Raw genomic sequence first — 19333 nt, 5'->3', positions numbered from 1 at the left:
ATTTGTCCCCCTGATGCTGATTGGACAATGGTATCAACTGTCCAAGCTACAGCTTTGTTTGTCCACACATAGAGGGTGTTCAATTGTGCTACCTTCATTTATATTTGGCTGACCATGTGTTCATGTTGATGTGTGTACCTTCCAGCTACTTAATCTAAATATGTGACCCATGCTGTTGCTGTTGTATATGCTTTCTTGACTTGCACTTACACATTTGGTAGATAGTAAGTCACTTGGATCCACTATTGGTTGTCCCTAAGATACATGAAGAGCCAGTTCCTGTGCAAATGGTGTATTTAGGGACATATGCAAAATTAAATGCATCCTGGGATAGCATCCTTCCAGGAGTCCTCCTGATGCCCCATCCCTGTTCTGCAGATATTGTTTCCATTGTGAGCTTTGGATATTTGTCTCACAAAATATTGTGCATCCCAGTGGCCTTCCATTGTGTTGGAATGTGGATGATATGTGGAGGCCATTACATGGATGTTGCATGGAAGGGGTGTTTGTGTTAAGTGACGTATCCACACAAATGTGTCTTCAATCTCATGACAGTCCATGGCATGTGAGCGATGTGGGGGTGTCTGTTTAATTATGTGTGATGTTACTGTTGTGTGACACAATGTTCTGAACACTTCACTGTCCCTGAAACTGTGAAGAGCAGACGTGTGTTTTTGTGGAGTTTGGCTGTGTAGTGTCAGTGACCTGCCCATAAAGGGCGTCAAGTGGCTGTGAGTGCGTCATTTGTTGTGAACGACTCCAACTCGGAACACGATGACAAGTGTACTTGGTCCACGTAGAATAACTTACATACCAGGTGGATGACAGTGCCATGATCTTTTGGTAAGTTTGGTACAAGGGTAGGTGTGTCTTCATACTGTCAGTTGCGTCCACAATGGTGTGGATTTTGTGCTCCACCTATGAGTAGCAGCAGCATCAGGACATGTGTGATTGGCTCCACGGTGGCACAAGACGTGTGACGCTGGCTGCAGATGAGTTCCTTCCTTTAATGTCTCCATTTCCGCCAGCTTAGATGTGGTGGTTGGACTCCCACAGTCATGTTGGTGGAAGGCAACATCATAATGTGTCTGGCGAAAAACACTGGCTCTGACGGCCTCGTTGGCCCATCTTGCCACAGTGGCGATCTGCTCTGCCTGGGGGTACCTCGGCAGTCTTTCGTCTATGGAACCACATGCATCGTAATACAGTGGTCTGACCGCCAATCCGACAGGGGTCGGACCACCACCACTGCCATGGCGGTCCACAGACCGCCAAACTTATAATCAAACCCTGAGTATTTTGGACAAGTTCCATGAGTATATGATGTTCCTGACATATGAGGCAGTTTTTGACACCCCTTTACTGGTGTTCTCTTTTTGAGGATGTTTGTAAGATATTTGGGACCCCTGGGTCTGACACACGAACAAACTTCAACTACAGTTGAAGCACTTCTATTGGGCCCAGTCTCCATCTTCATTTTAGTAAGTCAATTTGTCAGTTTCTTAGCGTCTTTACCAGAAAAAGAATTCTCTTAACAAATGCATAGCTGATATGCTTACGATTTTCTTCAGTGCAGGCAGATTTATTTGTAATTTCCAAGATGACAATCACGTGCATTGTAATCAGGAAAAACCCATTACAGAACATACACCATGGCGAGTCCCTGCAGTGCAGACCAGCCATCAGGTAGTCTACATGATGTGCTCCTCCTATAGGTGAAGTTGAGAGACTGCAAGGATATGCTTAGGATTTCCAATGGACTTTACCCCTTGCCAGACTGGGTCCTTCCTCCCTCCAAAATTCAATGCTTTACAAATCCTGTCTATGCACGTGCCTTTGAATGAGGCTTAGTCTCCTACACAAAGGGCCGTTCTCCAGCACATACTCATGGAGAGCTAGTGAATAGTTTCGCTCTCTTATGGAGTAAAGGCTGTAAAAGTGTGTACCTGTGCGGCATACCACTGTAAACCTAATCATTTGTTGTGATGTTGTATGGTACTGATCTACAAAGAAGAATGCATTTTGTAATGCTTAGTTGCTCGAAGGACAGAAGGACTGCATTCCAAGTACTCGAGGGCTCCTGCCACTTTATCTGAGCTGATCAGTGGTAGCAACAGGTAAATACAAATTGTAAAAAAATGTAATTGTGTCCTGGAGGTCTTAGATGAATAAATGAATGAATATAATTTTTCAAAGAAAACCATAACCCCAAAAAGGGGCGCCCTGGTGTACGTGAAGCAATGTGATCCCCATTAACTCATTAGTATTACTAAGCCTCTTTATCTATGTAATCGGCCTTCGTCTGTTGGAGCGTATCACTCTCAGATGCTGCCCCAGTGTTTTACATTGAAAGGTAGGGAGTACATGCAGTTCTTTATAAGGTCACCGCCGAACATGACTTTCATTCCACTGGGCATTTCCTCAGTGTGCTGCATCCTCTAGAGGCCAGAGTTAGGGGCAGGGAGGCGCTCCGGTGACACTGGCACTTCCCCAGCCCCCAAAGGTCAATTGCAGCTAACAAAGGGAGGCATCAAAGGGGAGAAAACGAGACGGAGGGAGTGGGAATGTGGAGAAAAAGCGATCAGAGAGGGAGGAGAGAGGAGTGAAAGAGAGAATGGATGTATGGAAAGAGACGGATTGTGCAAGGAGATCAAGGGAGTAAACCAGTTTGAGCATTTTTGACAGGGCTGCTTTGGTTTTCCAAAGCACCTCGCAAAAAGCGTACAAGACTTGATAAGATACAACAGACACTTCTCAGGAGCAAACAGGCATTGTGTGGCAGAGAGTTCTACAGTTCTGTATGAGCATCTCAAGCGCTGCCCCAACTCATCACTCGTAACTAAAACAAAAAATGACCCAAAACTAAGTGAAAGCCATGGCTTTTGTGATCTGGGCCACAAAAGCACTCAAAAGACAATTATTGCAGTATCCTTAAAGCTTAGACCGAAACACTTGACTCCCAATCAAGCACAAGGATACACTCATACATTGCACCCCTTCATGTATACATCTTCTTCCTTACTAAAGACTAGGTTGCCGGATTTCCTAAGATTTCACGCAATGCATTCCTGCAAGGGAAGCTGCTGTGCTGCTTTGCAAGAAAGGGTGAGAACAGAAAAACACCATACTCAGGGCCAGATGTAGGAAAGGATTTGCAACTAGCAAACGGCAAAAACTGCCGTTTGCGAGTTGCAAATCGCATTTTCCTATGCAGAAATGCATTCTGCGAGTCGGACCTACTCGCAAAATGCATTTCAGAATCGCAAATAGGAAGGGGTGCTCCCTTCCTATTTGCGATTCCTAGTGGTATGCAATACCATTTGCGACCGCATATGCGGTCGCAAATGGTGTTGCAGTTACCATCCACTTCAAGTGGATGGTAACCCACTCGCAAATTGGAAGAGGTCCCCATGGGACCCCTTCCAGTTTGTGACTGGACCCAAAAAAAAATTTTCAGGGCAGGGAGTGGTCCAAGGGACCACTCCCTGCCCTGAAAAAATACCGAAACTAAAGGTTTCGTTTTTTTTTTTAAGTGCAGCTCGTTTTCCTTTAAGGAAAACGGGCTACACTTTAAAAAAAAAAAACTGCTTTATTTAAAGCAGTCACGAACACGGAGGTCTGCTGACTACAGCAGGCCTCCATGTTTGCGAGTGCCCATAGTCGGTATGGGGCCGCAATTTGCGACCCACCTCATTAATATTAATGAGGTGGGTCATTGCGACCCCATACCGACTCGCAGACGGTGTCTGAGACACCGTTCTGCATGACATTTTGCGAGTTGCAAATAGCGAGTCGCTAAGACTCGCTATTTGCAACTCGCAAAATGCTTCTTTACTACATCTGGCCCTCAGTGCTTTAAATGGGCCGGTACTCTCCGGTACTGAGTATTGGCACTTTTTTATTTTAAGAGGGAGAGTACCGGCATATCTCAAGAAAAACGTAATACTTTTAATTGGAGAGTACCGGCACCAAGGATATAGCACAGTTCTGCTTGAGCTGGAACACCTATGGCTGTCTAGCACCAAAGCAGGAACACTTGCATTAGGAATCCAGGGTGGCTGCATAGTCAGGATAGTTTTTGTGCAAGCAAGGATATCTTGTTGCACAAATTGTACCCTCTGAGGATTATTCCTATTTGTATGTGTGCTGCAGAAGGCGCTCTGTCTATGTTGGTGCATAAATATCTAGGTGCTGTATTTGTCTGCACAGATATTTATGCTTTAATCGCTACCTATCTTGCTGCAAAACTCTTGGTTATGCCTCCCCCTCCGGTGCCCCTGGCAGTGGCAGAAAAGGGGACTCTGTTTGGAAGTCTGTTTCAGTTGCTATTTGACATCTTCAGATTGAAGTTTCATTTAAACAAGCATTCTTGCTCTACATGCAGCAGAAGCCAGTGCTATGGTGGTTATAAGGATTCTCTGAAAAGCAGGTACCAGAGGAAACAGCTAAGTGTTAGTTCTCAAACGAGGAACACCGTAGCACCACTGTTTGCATTTCAGCACAGTAGCATTGAGAATCCTGAAAATGTTAGGTTCTTGGCGTTTTTTCACATCAAAGGCGGAATGACAAAGCAATCTATAACAAATGAATAGAAAACATGAAAGGATGAATATTTCTTGCAGGTCTCTCTGTGAAAAGCATCACTGACCTCTACAGGAGAAGAGCTCCCCGGGGCTCTTCTTTACGATGTGACGTTCCTCTGCGGCTGTATCCATAGCTACCCTCTGTCACAGCCTTATAATTATAAATAGGGCCCTGCTAAACCTTTATGTGCACAGCATTTTATTTCAGAGCGCGTCTCTTTCTTCCCCTCCTAGGCAGAGCTTCTTTCTTCGAAACGTCTACCTGAGGTGGATTTCATTACATCCAGCTAAGAAATCAATCCCCTTTCAAGATCCAATCATGGGTGGTGAATGATTGCCTAATTAACATTTCTTTGCTTCAAGTTGAAACATTCCACATCTAGCAGGTCAATCTTCCATCTCGCTTCTATTTGCCTTCCTCCCCCTTTACTCCCATCCAGCCTTATGGTAGCAGGGTCCTGGCTCACAGCTAAGAAGCAGATACTAAGACTAGGGGACGTTGGGTGATAGACCCTGATCATGTCACTTTCAATGAGATGGAGAACCTGCCCCTCCCTCACACTATTATGGTGGTCACACACAACTACACTTCCCTGGTAAGTGGAGAAGAGGACCTGCAAGGCTTGAAAGAGTATTAACTGGAAGCCAATAGATGGACTACTGTGAGGAAAAACCACTAGGTCTCTAAAGCACAGAACATATTTAGGGTTGTCTTTTTGGTGGTTGTGATCTAATTCCTATATCAGAGAACACATAACATTTATGTACTAGGTAAATAATGGAGAAGTTTAACAGAAAAAAGAAAGCAAAAACCTATTTAATATATGCCTACAGAAATAATTTCTTTTAAGATAGCTGAAGTGATATCGGTTAAGTAAAAATATATGTATTGTACACTCGAGTATGTCATACATTGGAAAACCCAACACAAATAGTACACTTTTGTCCAGCTGTAATGTTAGTCCCAGTTACTGTGTCTAAATCTTAAGCTTTAGAGAACTCAAGATCTGTGAATCTGACACATCGGAGAATAGTCACAATCCTTAGGGGTTTCACACCGTGGAGCACTCTCTCACTCTTTAAGTGTGAGCTTTCAACATAGGACACAATTTCACACTTGGTGAATATAAAACACGGAAGCACACTCCCACTTAACAGCTTTAGAGTTTGTCTGTCGGAGCACAGTTTCACTAGTTGGTTATGGGTTTTGCTCCCTTGCACATAGCATTAGACACGATTCCACAACTAGGGGATAGGGAGACTTGCAGGAAGAGAATTAAGGGAAAGTATTGAAAGAAGAATAACAACTGGAAAAGAAGAAGAGAAAATAAAAAAGGGTGAGAGAAGATAAAAGAAGTACAAAGAAAATGTAGAGGAGAAAAATGTAGGAACAAGAGTGGAACGAGGAGAGAATGCAGTAGCTAAAGAAGACATAGGGAAGAGAGACAAAGGATTGCATAGAAAAGAGAGTGGAAGGACAAATGAGAGAGAAGATATGATGCAACAGGGAAAGGTAATGAGTGAAAGAGGGAGAGGAATTTAATCTAAATACAGAGAAAGAGAAAGGGAGGCAGAAAGAGAAGTGAATGTGGAATGTCAAAAGGGATAAAGAGAAAGTAGAGAAGCAGTGTATGAAGGTTAAACAGAGTGGTAGTGAGTGAAGTAGGCTATCTCTTAATCAGCTATATCTTTCTCCTCTGTACCATAGGAAGCAGTGAAGAGATAAAACTAGAAATAGTGAGTGATGTCCCAGATCCTACTGGAGACTTTCTTGAAACCTATGCCTCTATTCACAACGTTAAATTTACACATGTTGATTTAGCCCCATGTAAGTTTACTCTTACCCTACGTTATTCATCAAGTATGTGTATACATTTACTCCTACTTGCAGTCCTACTTGTTTCTACCACCTCAGTGTAGGGGGTGGAGTCTGGATAAACATACGTTACGACAGTAAAGTTACTACTAGTAACTTCACAATCATATTTTGCATCTCGCACTCTCGGCAGAGACCTTTAAACTTGGGCCGGAGATCTATGCATGTAAGAGAGAGAGCTCCAAACGCAGGAGAAACACCTTTGCATTGAAGAGACTAGGAGAATGACATGTACCTGAACCAAGTCACATACATCTGGCATTCATTCTCTTCCTGCAACACAAGAACTTCCCACACCAAAGGCTATGCTTTTTTCCTCTTCACATTTTAGATCTTGGAGCCACTGCATTCTTCTCCAGTAATGCAGACCACGATTTTGAAGAAGGGAAACTTCAATGAGAAAGAGACACCCTTTGTAGTTAAGTCTGTGGTTAACACTACAAACAACTACATGCCTCCATTTGCCCTCAGTGCATTAAAGGTGGCAGCCTTCTGGCACAATGTGACAGACTGTCAATGAATTAGGGAGAAGACACGCACCATGAGTGATATTACAAAGAAGTGGTAAATTGAGAGGAGGTAGGGGAAGGAGAAATTCCCCAGGACTCAGATGGCACAAGCTCTTCCTGGAATGGCACAGTGATACCGTCTCCATTTCAGCCCTCTTGTGAAGGCTGTCCTCTCTACAATGCATTCCGACCTGCTACATGGAAGGCCTCCTTTGGACTACCCTAATGTGGTACCAGCTAAGATTGTGAACCCCTCTCTTTCTCTAAACACAAACCTACAATCACCCACCCACATTGGTCCTTCCACCATACGAACATTGTTAGGCACAGCTCCCATACATACCCTTCAGAAACACCTAAAACAAACCCTATAAATGCTTAAATGTTTAATTACATTTCTTTTATGTGTACCCTTTTCATACAGCCACTCTTTCAAGTAGAGTTGTCGCTAAGGGTGGGCAGAAGAAATTGCAAGTGCAGCAGGGCAACATGCAGGGTAGGTCTCTCAACATAACCAAACTACACATACAGGTATGTTCCTATAGTACCAATGCCACTGCCACATTAGTTGGGATTATTAACACTTGGTTTGTTGAACCATAACACTATGTTTTACAATATGCTCTTTAGGGATTTATAACTGTAGTTGAATCTGACCTTGATATTTCTAGTGGCAAACCATCACAGACTCATGCTCTTTCTTTATCCAGTTTTAAGACCCGGTGTTGTTGTGCCATCCACCCCCTGCCACAACATTACCTTCTGCTCCCAGCACTGCACTAAAACATGGACTAGCACCACAAAGCACACAATCAGTAGAGACATCAAAGGACATCCTGGCAGGAACAATTAGGTCATGTAAGTCTGGAAAACCTCTGAGCTATACTTCTTACTTATGTTTGTGCTATTTATTTTTTATATAAAAAGTTAAAAGTGTTTATTTTTGTTTATTGTTTACCTCATGTATTTATCTCTAATTTATCAGCATTTGGGGTAAGAAGGTCATCCAGAAATGAAACATGAGTGGCTTCAGCTAGTACATTGATATTGTTGAGATATAATGTTCCCAGTACATGGATCAATCCTTAATTTCATTTGTTTCTTCATGATCACATGGAACTAACTGTTGTATTTTTGCAGAACAATGTTAAAGTAATGTGTAGAACTGTAGAGACATACATTAAACTGTATTTAATGCATTTCAACAGATTACATCTTCTTGCAGGTACTGGAGGCTTTGAATCAAACAATGCTGTTAAACTATCTACAAGTGACACACAGCAGATTATGAAAGGATAGTATCCAATCCTCTTCCAAGTACTATTTCAGTGGTCAGCACTGAGGAGGAACTGGAAGATGAGCAGGGCATCCTTGATCTCACACAGAATGTCTATCAGATGACCATTTCATGGCCAGGCAGCAGTCTTCCTCTAAAACCAGTTCTGAGGATTGCCGGTCTCCAATCTTTATCTAAGCAGTTGCAGGCACATTTTTCTCGTACTCAAGACTCATCTCGTTTCCGCACAGCCATCAACTAACAGGATCATCTGTCCACCTCCTACATATTGCTTCCATGAAATTGTATCTCCTGTCTTCCTCATTCATCTGAGGGAAAGAACACCCCAGGTGAGGAACAGGTATGCCTCATTCATCATTCTTCTTCAATCACCCCAATAGCACCCTCTTCATGATGGTTAACCCGCTTAACAGCCATGCTCGCATGGGAGGGTGTGGGTACCATGGTCTATTCATGTTCTCTGGTATTATTGTTTTTCCAACAACAGTCTTGTGCTGGAGTTTGTTCACAAAATAAGGGATATCTCCCTTAGAGGACTTCCTCATATGATTAACAGGAAGACCGCTGCCTTGGATAACATTGTGAAATGTTACCAAGACATGGCAAAACTGCACTGAAAACATCATCAAGGTTTGAGGAACAAGAGTATCAAGGCAACATGCTTTGACCATGAAGATGACAGACAGTACACGTGCATAGTATTCTACAGAGACATCTCAAACTAGGAGAGACAGATCACTTGCCAACTCGCCACCTCTACCACAATCACCTGCCCCATCTCCAGCTGCTCCACCTCTACCTCCACCACCTCAAACTCCACCATGAGTAACTAAGCCACCATCAACTCAACCACCCACAAAATCAGCAGACTCTCAAACGCTCTCAGCACCAATATTACAAAGGAGGAGTCTTAGGATAAATTTCCAAAAATAACCTTTGTTTTGTAGATTTCACTACTCTTTTCCTAACAAACTTATTGAAAACCAATTTGAAAAATGTAAAACTGTTTACTTTTTAATTTAAAAACCTGCCTGTGTTTATCTTTTATCTGTGTTGACTGTTTGATGTTAAAGTTAAGACATGGGAAAGTGCTATTTATGTTCTGTTTTTGATTATCTTCAAAGGATGATAATGAAAACATTTTCAAAATAATTAAACATATCTTTTGTATGGCATGCAACAAATTCATCTGGCAGTTTTTATGTTACAAAACAAAGAAATTAATATTTGAAATTGTTAAAAGGTTTATATGTAATTAATAATCTGTAATTTTATGTAAAGGTGTTCTTGAGAATATACCAAATTAAATAATATGGTTTCTTCTTTCAGAGGCGTAATGCAAACTTGGAGGAGGTTGGCACCTAATAAAAAATACACCAAAAAATGTCAAAGGAGGAAGTCTATCTACAAAGGGATTGATTTAAAAGAAAAAGTAAATAACAAGTAAAAAAAGAATCCTTAAAAAGAAATCTAAATGTAAAAAAATTTAAAGTTCACAAACTATATATACAGGCCAAAACAATAATAAAGTCATACTCAAAGCCCAGAGGGATGTGGCAGAGAAAAGTTCCAGACTTGGGACCAAAATTTCCTGGCCATCCTCTTCTTCACAGCAGTGTTAAAATCCTCCTCTGATGCAGATGTTATATGGCTGGACGTAGCTGGACCAGACAAACCATGGAAAGAAGAAAACATGGGGTAGCTGATGAAACAGGTATTGCAGACAAACTGGGAGATGGGCCAACAGGAGGTGGGTCAGGTTGTTGAGGCAAACACAACATTAGACTTCCTATCAAGAGGGTCATGAGTCCACATAACATTTAGAGATGTTCAATGAGTGACTCAAAGAATATCTGAACTTCTCCAATTAAATCCCGGATATCCTCGGAGATGGTTCCCTAAACCTCTTCAATTGGCCTGAGAATGTCCTTGAGAGCTGACACTGAGGTACTAAAGGGGACATGAGTGGCCTACACATGAAGACTCTGGGTTGTCCGGGACTAAAGAGTCCCTTGAATTCTATTGTCATTCTGAGTGAGCACTTAAAAATGGAAATTAAAGCAGTGCAGGGAAGCGAGCTGGAGGCACCAATGGTAATGGAGCATCTGGAGTTAAGGAGGAGTGGGTGCAAGCCCAGATGACAATGGAGCCTGCTCTTCAGACACCACATGCTGTTGTTCTTCAGAGCCATGAGGAGCTGTAAAATCTGCTGTGCCCTTAGTGGTGGAGTCAACATCTTCCAACAGCACTTGGTGCTTTACAGGTGCCACTTGGAATATTTTGGTAACTTATCTTGTTTGGCTTTGAGCAGGCACACTCTCTCTGCATGTGTGTGCTTCTTGCAGGTAGTGGATAGCTGTTGTGTCACCTTGAAGTCGGCAGTCTAATTCTGTGCCCCGGGGACTGCTTTGATGATGGTTGGTGAGCCGGGTATGCTAAAAAGGAAGATGTAAAAATACATTTTAATATAAATATGTTTCTATGCTTCATGTCAAATCAAATTTAACAGGGATTTTATGTCCCTAATTACAAGAAATTATGCTTTGCATTATTTACAAAACTCTTACTGAGCCAATATGTATATACACATTTTTTCAAACATTCAAATTGTAAAAAAAAATAATCTCCAAAAATTCATTTGAATTAGTCGTTCAATGGAGGAGAAAGGTTAGTCAAAGAATAATGGTGTTTTTGCATAGTCCTGAAATTACATTGCTTAAGATGTGTTAATACATCTTCAACACATTGCCTATCTTAGATTTTAGTATATTTTCAACAGACAAAAAAAGGGTTAAAAGGGATTAATTTGGATTTTTGGGTAACATGTAGGAAAATATTAAATATGTTACTTTTGATATTTTAATTTCACAAACATATGGTGGTTTGAAAGTAAGTTAATGGTACACCATGTCAGCATTACAGAAAACATTTCAACGAAATGGAAATGTTACATGTGCAGAGCAATAAAGTTGTGTTTTAACTGTCATAGTGTCAGATTGTCACAAAATATAATTATCAAATGCATTTCCAATATGTCATGATAAAACGATTACTAAATCCAACCAAAAATACATGCATGTTAGTATTTGTAAACTTTCATTCTACTCACAACACTCACATTACACAAGTTATGTACAACATGGAATCTTAGAACAAAGCTCAGACTGCACATGACGGGACATTACTCTCAAAACTCATGTGCTCTTAAGTGATTGTACAAATAATGCACTTACTGCTGGTCTCTTGCTCAAATTCTCCCCAACTGTACATGGAGAGTCAACCTGGCTGAATCTTGGGCCGTACTGAACAATGGTGTTATGCTAAGGTAACAAGACTGTGGTTTAGAGGAAACACCCAGAAAGCCATGGACTTAGTATGGGCTCAGTGATGAACGTCCTTCCAGCCCTTTCGGCATTCCTTTCCCCACCGAGTGTGGACCCTGACTGCACTGCAGCATGTCTGAAGTCCCTCTAACTTTGTGCCAGTGCTGCATTACTCAGCCGGGTCTCTGGACCTCTATAAACCTGAGTGTTCCTCGGAAGACCCCTCACAACAAAAAAAAAATTCTTCCTCAGCAAAGAGAAGGTTGTCTCACCCTGTCCCTCAGCCATGTTGAGGGTTGTCTGTCTAAAGAAGAAGTAGGATGGAGAAGGATGCTGCTGTGGTGAACGAAATGACCACAAAACGGCAGTATGTAATGTCTTCTTTTTAGTGCTAGGCAGAGATCTCTGCCCTGACCCCAGAAATCTCTATCCAACATTTGAGGCAGAGATGTCTGCATGCAGGTGGAAAATCCACCTGTGAAAATGCCTACAACTGGCTACTGCAATCTTGTAAACAATTTTGGGAGGTACACGGGTACCTCCATTAGGGTAAAAAATCTGAATCACTACTTAAGGATTGCAAAATTGTATTCAGTAATGGCTCAGGTGTTGATGTGTGGTCTATTGTTCCTCCATTGTGGTGATGTGTTTAGACATCCGTAGGGTGTGAAGAAATTGGAAAAATTAGCATACCTGGCCTCACCTGCAGCAAAGTTATGAAAGTTGCAAAACAAAGGGGGCTCTATTCTAAATGTAATAGATCATGTCTATGCTCATGCAGGGAGTGTCAGGGTAATGTGTGTATATTGTGTTGTAGTGATTACTAAGTATGTATGAGATGCCACTATGTAGCTACTGTGTGAGATCTCCTTACTTACCAATGAGTCTTTTGTCACTGAAATTCCTTGCAACCATGCAAGGCAATAGAGGTAATTGCCTGAAGATGTAGCTATTATAAGTACCTGCATGAAAGGCAGCGTACACATCAGTGAAGTACTGGCACTGAGCGTGCATGTTGATGGAGTGCCAATGGTATCTGTAATAGAAAAGGTATGTTGTGGGTTGAGGTGGTTGAAGTGCTTTGTGGGTGTAGTCAATGGCATCTACCAAACAAGGGTAGGAAAATGCATGCAATTGCCATGCCACCCTTTACCGTTCCGCAAGTGACTGTGGTATGGCCGGAAACTGACTTGCCTGTGAGAAGATTAAAATGTCATGGCTGACCCTCTGGAAAGATCCAACAGTCATGAAATGGACTTCTGCCACTCTTTTGACATCAGCAGGAATGGCCTAGGAGCAGGCTGCAGGAGAATTAGTTACTGCTTCCAATCTGCAAACATGACAAGGATCATTACAAGTTAGAAACTGTACTGGCAAAGGCTGATTTCCAGACACCCCAAAGATGTTAATCCACTGAGTGTAAATCCTTTCTTTCCTCCTCATATAATTATTCTTCAAAATGAAGGGAAAAGCAACATAATGTGCACCAACATAGTGAAGGCAGAAAAAGTTAATTGGTGTGTGAGTTTATTTCTTATGTGGTCATCCTGGATGTGATTGGTTGTTGAAATGTGTTTCACCTGTACGTGGGTGATGTAATTCAGAACAATCAGTCCTCGCATTGCCAGTTGTGCTCCAAGTGTTGTAAACCTTTTTATTCATTTCAGCTGGATTGGCTTTAAAGAAAGAAAGAGTTTTTCTTATTGTTTTTAAAAAATAAGCCTGGTTATAAAATGCAACAGGATTTGCTCTAAAGAATAAAAATATTGGATGCTACAAAATAATAATGTTCATTTGTTTTCCAATATACTTCTATAATTATTTGGTGGATGCACTGTTTTCTATTGGAGTGTGTTGCAGTACAACTGGTTGGCGATATGTGGTGCTGGAAAAACTCCAAGGATAAATTGGAGTCATTTTTTTACTGTTTTGGGTCATTTTTGGCTGCTGTAACTTTAGACGTACAGTTTGTGAATAGTAATGAGTTTACTATTTTGTAGGTGGGTGTTTGTCCTACCCTAAACCTCTCCTTACCTCTTCCCTAACCCCTCCTTACTCCTCGCCAACCCCCTCCCATTTAGTAGTAAGTATTCAGCATATTCTGTCCACTCTCCAGTCCCTCTCACATTTCCTACAAAAATGTATGGTACACGTGCAGAGATATCCGCAACTGGATCTGTGACCTCCTCACAGAAAAGAAAGAAAGGGGGAGTGGAGGCAGAGACCTCCTCTCTTAGGTTTGTGAATATCATTTTATACAGTACTTGGGTAGTAATACTGAAGTACTACTAAAAATACCACGAAGTACAGTTTGTCAATTGCACCCGCTCTAGTCTGAGTCATTGCTGGAGTTGAATCATAGAACACCTAACAAATATTAAAGGAGAGCAGTATGTTTAGCATTCAAAATTGGAATATTTCATAGAGAAATGCCTAAGAAGGAAAGGAGTAAACAGAAATGATCTATAAAGATTAGTAAAAGCTGCTGTTTTTAATTCTACAATTAATCAGGGATTTGTAAAGCGCGGCTACTCACCCGTGAGGGTCTCAAGGTGCTAGAGGAGGTAGGGGGGTTCTTAGGATCAGTCGAAGAGCCAGGTCTTGAGGTCCTTCCTGAACTGTGACAGGGTGGGAGATTGCCTGAGGTGGATGGGGAGGGTGTTCCAGGTCTTGGAGGTGATACAGGAGAAGGATCTTCCTCTGGCTGTGCTTTTCTAGATGCAGGGGATGTTGGCGAGGGCGTGGTCAGCTTAGCTGATTTGCTGGGGGGAGTGTAGATAGAGAGTCTGTGGTTGAATCAGATTGAAGTTAAAAAAAGGTGCTCTGAAAGAAGAATTTGTGAACATTGCACACACAATGGCTAGTCCTATCTGCAGAATCCTTCCCAGACTGGGTACTCATAAATTAATACACCACACGCGGAGCTTGGACTTACACGTCTTTATTTCTCTGTGTGTAACCACAAACTTAACATTCTAAACATGAAATCTATTCACCACACCCGAACATATGTCACAGTTTCACGGAGTCCATCAGGAACCAAAAGGGTCAGTCATCGCTAACACAAAAGGCACTATGGCCCTTATTACAACACTGGCAGTCAGAGACCATGAGGGTTGAAGTGGCGATCGTACTGCCAACAGGCTGGCGGTTAAATTCACCATATTTTGACTGTGGGGGTAGTGCCGCGGTCACACCACCGGGACTGGCGGTTTTCCGCCATGGTTGTCCCGGCGGTTTGAATCCGCCAGGGCAGCGCTGCCCTGGGGATTTTGACTCAGCTTCCCGCCAGCCTGTCCCGCCATGGAAAGGCTGGTGGGAATGGGAGTTGCGGGCCCCTGGGGGCCCCTACACTGCCCATGTACTTATCATGGGCAGTGCAGGGGCCCCCAGGCACAGCCCCATCGTGATTATCACTGTCTGCCTGGCAGACAGTGAAAAGCGCGATGGGTGCTCCTGCACCCGGCGAACCACCACATTGCTGCCGGCTTCATTAGGTGCCGGCTGCAATGTTATGGCCAACATCCCCCCTGGGCCGGCGGGCGTAAACTCTGTTTCCGTCTGCTGGTCCAACGGGGATGTCCAAATGCGGCCGGTGGGTTTCTGGCCGCATTGGTGGCCGTTTGGCGGTACAACCTTGGCGTTTGGCGGTACAACCTTGGCGGTCGGCCTCCTCTGACTGCCAAGGTTGTAATGAGGGCCTATACTAACTTTCACTCATGATCTAAAGAGCAGCATCAGGATTCCCACATCCCTATATGTTATAAGGACACCATAAATTCAATCCGGCCTTTTTTTTTTTTTTTTACAAATTGCATAGTTCTGGGAATTGTTGTTGTGGGTTATTTCCACTGAAACATTACAACCATTAAACATTTTTATACTAATTCAAAATAAATAATTGAGCACAATTCAGAAAGGCATTAAAAAAAGCAATGGATATTAATTAACTTATAAGCAGATAGTCTGTAAACTCCCAAAGCGTTTCCTTGCTGAATGTAAGTGAGGAGTTCAAGCCCAATTCCCAATATAAAAAATCCAGGATGTTTATCTCCAAAGACAATTTTGGAAAGAGTGAAACTAACAAATCATTTGTTATACAGCAGCTGTGTATAATTAGAAAAGATGATACATAGCTGTAATTATGGATAAAGAAATGTTTCCCATGAATCATGAAACAATGGCCACAGAAGCAACTAATCTCCACCTACAACTAAAGAAAGTATGCCATATATGAATAATAACAATTAATATATAAGCATGAATGATTGTTTCAAGTGTCAGTTCTAGTTATGCAGAGAATGCACTATTTTGTCTCCAAAAAATCGTTTAATTGTTAGTAAATACAATATGTGTACCCTTGTCCAAAGCCTTCTAATCATTTTCTTAAAATACATCTATTTACAGCTACACACATACGCACACATTCAATTATTTATCAATAATATACTTTTGTCTGCATACATCAATCTGTCATTTAAAAAAAAATTACGTTTTAGTGTCAAACACGACTTACAATGTACACATATTGAAACATACTTGTGCCTAAATAGCAGTCGTCTTCTGAAAATATACTAATTTTGCGCCCAAATATAAGTGTGTAGTTTTCTGTAAATGCACACATCAATTCAATGTTAGTTCATACATAGCTATTTTATGAGTCATCATCATCAAGATACTCCTAATATAATCTAGTTATTAGTATCATGTTTAAATCCATCAAAAGGTGGGATAAAGTGGACCTTGATCCTTTCTTATTATTCTTCCATTTCTCGTTCTTTCACTTCAAATACCTCTATTCACATTAAGGCCTTCATTAGGACCTTGGCGGTCGGTGCTATAGTGGCGGTAGTACTGCCAACAGGCTGGCGGTAACTACCGCCAAATTCTGACATTGGCAGTTTGACATAAGCCAAACCTCCAACGTAACACGCTGACCGCCACGGCGGTAACGACCGCAGGGCTGGAGACTACAGTCCAATTTACTACGGTAACATTACCCCGCCCACCGCCATGGTTTCCGTGGCTTTTTCACTGCCATGAAAACCATGGCGGTAGGCACTATCAGTGTCAGGGAATTCCTTCCCTGACACTGATAGGGGTCTCCCCCGCCCCCCTTCCCGGAGTCCTCCCTCCCCCTCCCCCCAACATACACACACCTACATGCGCATACATACACACCCATACACACACGCTTACCCACATCCACCCATGCATGCATACATTCATTCACACACTAACATACAGAACAGCACACACGCATTCACATGACACAACATACATGTATACTCACACCCATTCATGCACACACGTATTCCACACACCTCACACCCGCATGCATGCACACAATCACATACACACACACCCCACACACACACACACACACAACACCCCCCTCCCCTGTTGGAGAACCCGACATACCTGCTTGCAGGGGGTCCTCCGGCAGGAGACGGGACACAGTACTGCTACCAGGTAGCAGCGCCACCTTACCGCCGTCCGCTGCCATGACCGTAGCCGGAATTCTGAAATCCTTCTGGAGGAATTCCGGCTACGGTCATATTATGGTGGATGGTAGGTAGCCATGGTGACGGTCTTTTGGAGGCCATTGTGGTGGCGGTAGATGGGATTTACCGCCAATGTTATAATGAGCCCCTAAGTCTTTAGTATCCTGCTATAAATTGATCTTTATTGGCTCATTATACTCAAAGATAGAGCCGGCCAACAGCTTGCAAAGGGTCCAGACATGATAAAAAAGAGCAAATGGAAATGAAATGCTGATGGACATTCAATGCAATTCAGTTCCTCGTGGCCTACTGGGTCATGAAAGCATACTCTGAGGCTCTGACATACTTCACGGTATTATCTCATATTGCAATGCATTTAATTTCCATTTGTTGTTTTTTGTTGTGTCTGGATCTCTTGCAGACTTTGTCAAGGGAAAAAAGGTGAGCTGAGTGGTACAGATTGTCTCTGATACCGGAATGGGGCAATTAGAAATTTACTAATATAACGAAATACTTGTGTCGTGGAAGTTCTTGAGACACATGTCATATATAAATTATAAGCCTTGAGGAAGAGGGTCTGTTCCTCGAAACAGGTGTTGTCTGGCTGAATCTTTTTGTATAATTAATTAATAAGATGTATTTACAGCAGTATACTGAAGACAATGTGAAATTTGAGATATCTGAAATGGAAGACTAATGAGACAGGATTTAAAATAAAACTTAAGCACCGGGGATGGTTTGAAGATGAAGGCACTGGGCCATACATCCCTAACCCGCACCTCTTTGGTGGATATTACTATCATGTACTCTGAAAGATAGTGTCATGTGTCCAGAGTTGTTCCACATGTCAATCACAGACCAACTGGCCCTAGTATGTCCACTACACCAGTCAAAGCCAATATGGGGGTCATTCTCACCCTGGCGGTCATTGACCGCCAGGGCCAACGACCACGAAAGCACCGCCAACAGGCTGGCGGTGCTTCCTTGGCAATTCTGACCGCGGCGGTAAAGCCGCGGTCAGAAAAGGGAAACCGGCGGTTTCCCGCCGGTTTCCCGCCGGTTTTCCCCTGGCCAAAGGAATCATCCATGGCTCTGACCCCCTTCCCGCCAGCCTGTTCCTGGCGGTTTACACCGCCAGGAAGAGGCTGGCGGGAACAGGTGTCGTGGGGCCCCTGGGGGGGCCCTGCACTGCCCATGCCGCTGGCATGGGCAGTGCAGGGGCCCCCTAACAGGGCCCCATTAAGATTTTCAGTGTCTGCTTGGCAGACACTGAAAATCGCGACGGGTGTAACTGCACCCGTCGCACCCCAGCAAATCCGCTGGCTCCATTCGGAGCCGGCTTCATCTTTGCTGGGGCTTTCCCGCTGGGCCGGCGGGCGATCTTTTGAAGACCGCCCGCCGGCCCAGCGGGAAAGTTAGAATGCTCCCCGCGGTCATTTGACCGCGGGGCGGTGTTTGGGCAGTTTCCGCCCAGCGGGCAGTGCCCGCCGCCCGCCGGGGTCAGAATGACCCCCTATATGTTAAAGTATAACATAAACTGTCACTGTTCTATGCCACTATGTGCCTCACAAGCCAGTCTGTGTCATGTGTACAGATATACCCAAATTGGCCTATCAGTGGCATGGGTTCAGGCATGACAGTAGACCATTCATTTTAGTATCCCCAATCATGTCCCATAGGCCATTGATTCCACTATGTATTTTGCCCCAGGGACTAGTTGGTGGCATGTACTAAAGTATATTCCATAAGCATTAAGTGCCAGGTGGCAAGGTACTTCCAAGGCCAAATAAATGCCACTGTTATTCTAGGTGTGCCATATTGACTTGTGAATATAATGTTCTTATGTTTTTCTTTTTTGGCCATCAAAACACCTTAGGAGAGGTGAAAGCGTGTACCTAGGTATACTTGGTAGTTCAAGTCGATGTCACTCCATCAGTTATGCCCAAAAGGCCATTCAGTACAGCTGTGTGTCCTGCTATGGCAGACAGAAAAACCAGTAACCTGTGCCCCTGAGAAATTTTAAATAGAAACCAGTTTGGTATAGTCCGTACAGAATATTAAGTGGCAGTAGATTCCTAGGGATTTCTATTTGACTATTCAAAGGCATATGCCTGACATGCCAGTCAATTCCATATGCCAAGATATGCTACAAAGTGTGCTAATATGTACAAGGCAATGCCAAGCCATATCTCTTTGAGACACACCTATACAGAGACACATAAATGAATGCAAAGGTTCAAA

The sequence above is a fragment of the Pleurodeles waltl genome, chromosome 10 (genome assembly GCF_031143425.1).
Source record: "Pleurodeles waltl isolate 20211129_DDA chromosome 10, aPleWal1.hap1.20221129, whole genome shotgun sequence".
Lineage (NCBI taxonomy): Eukaryota > Metazoa > Chordata > Amphibia > Caudata > Salamandridae > Pleurodeles > Pleurodeles waltl.
Note: the sequence above shows the minus strand (reverse complement) of the source record.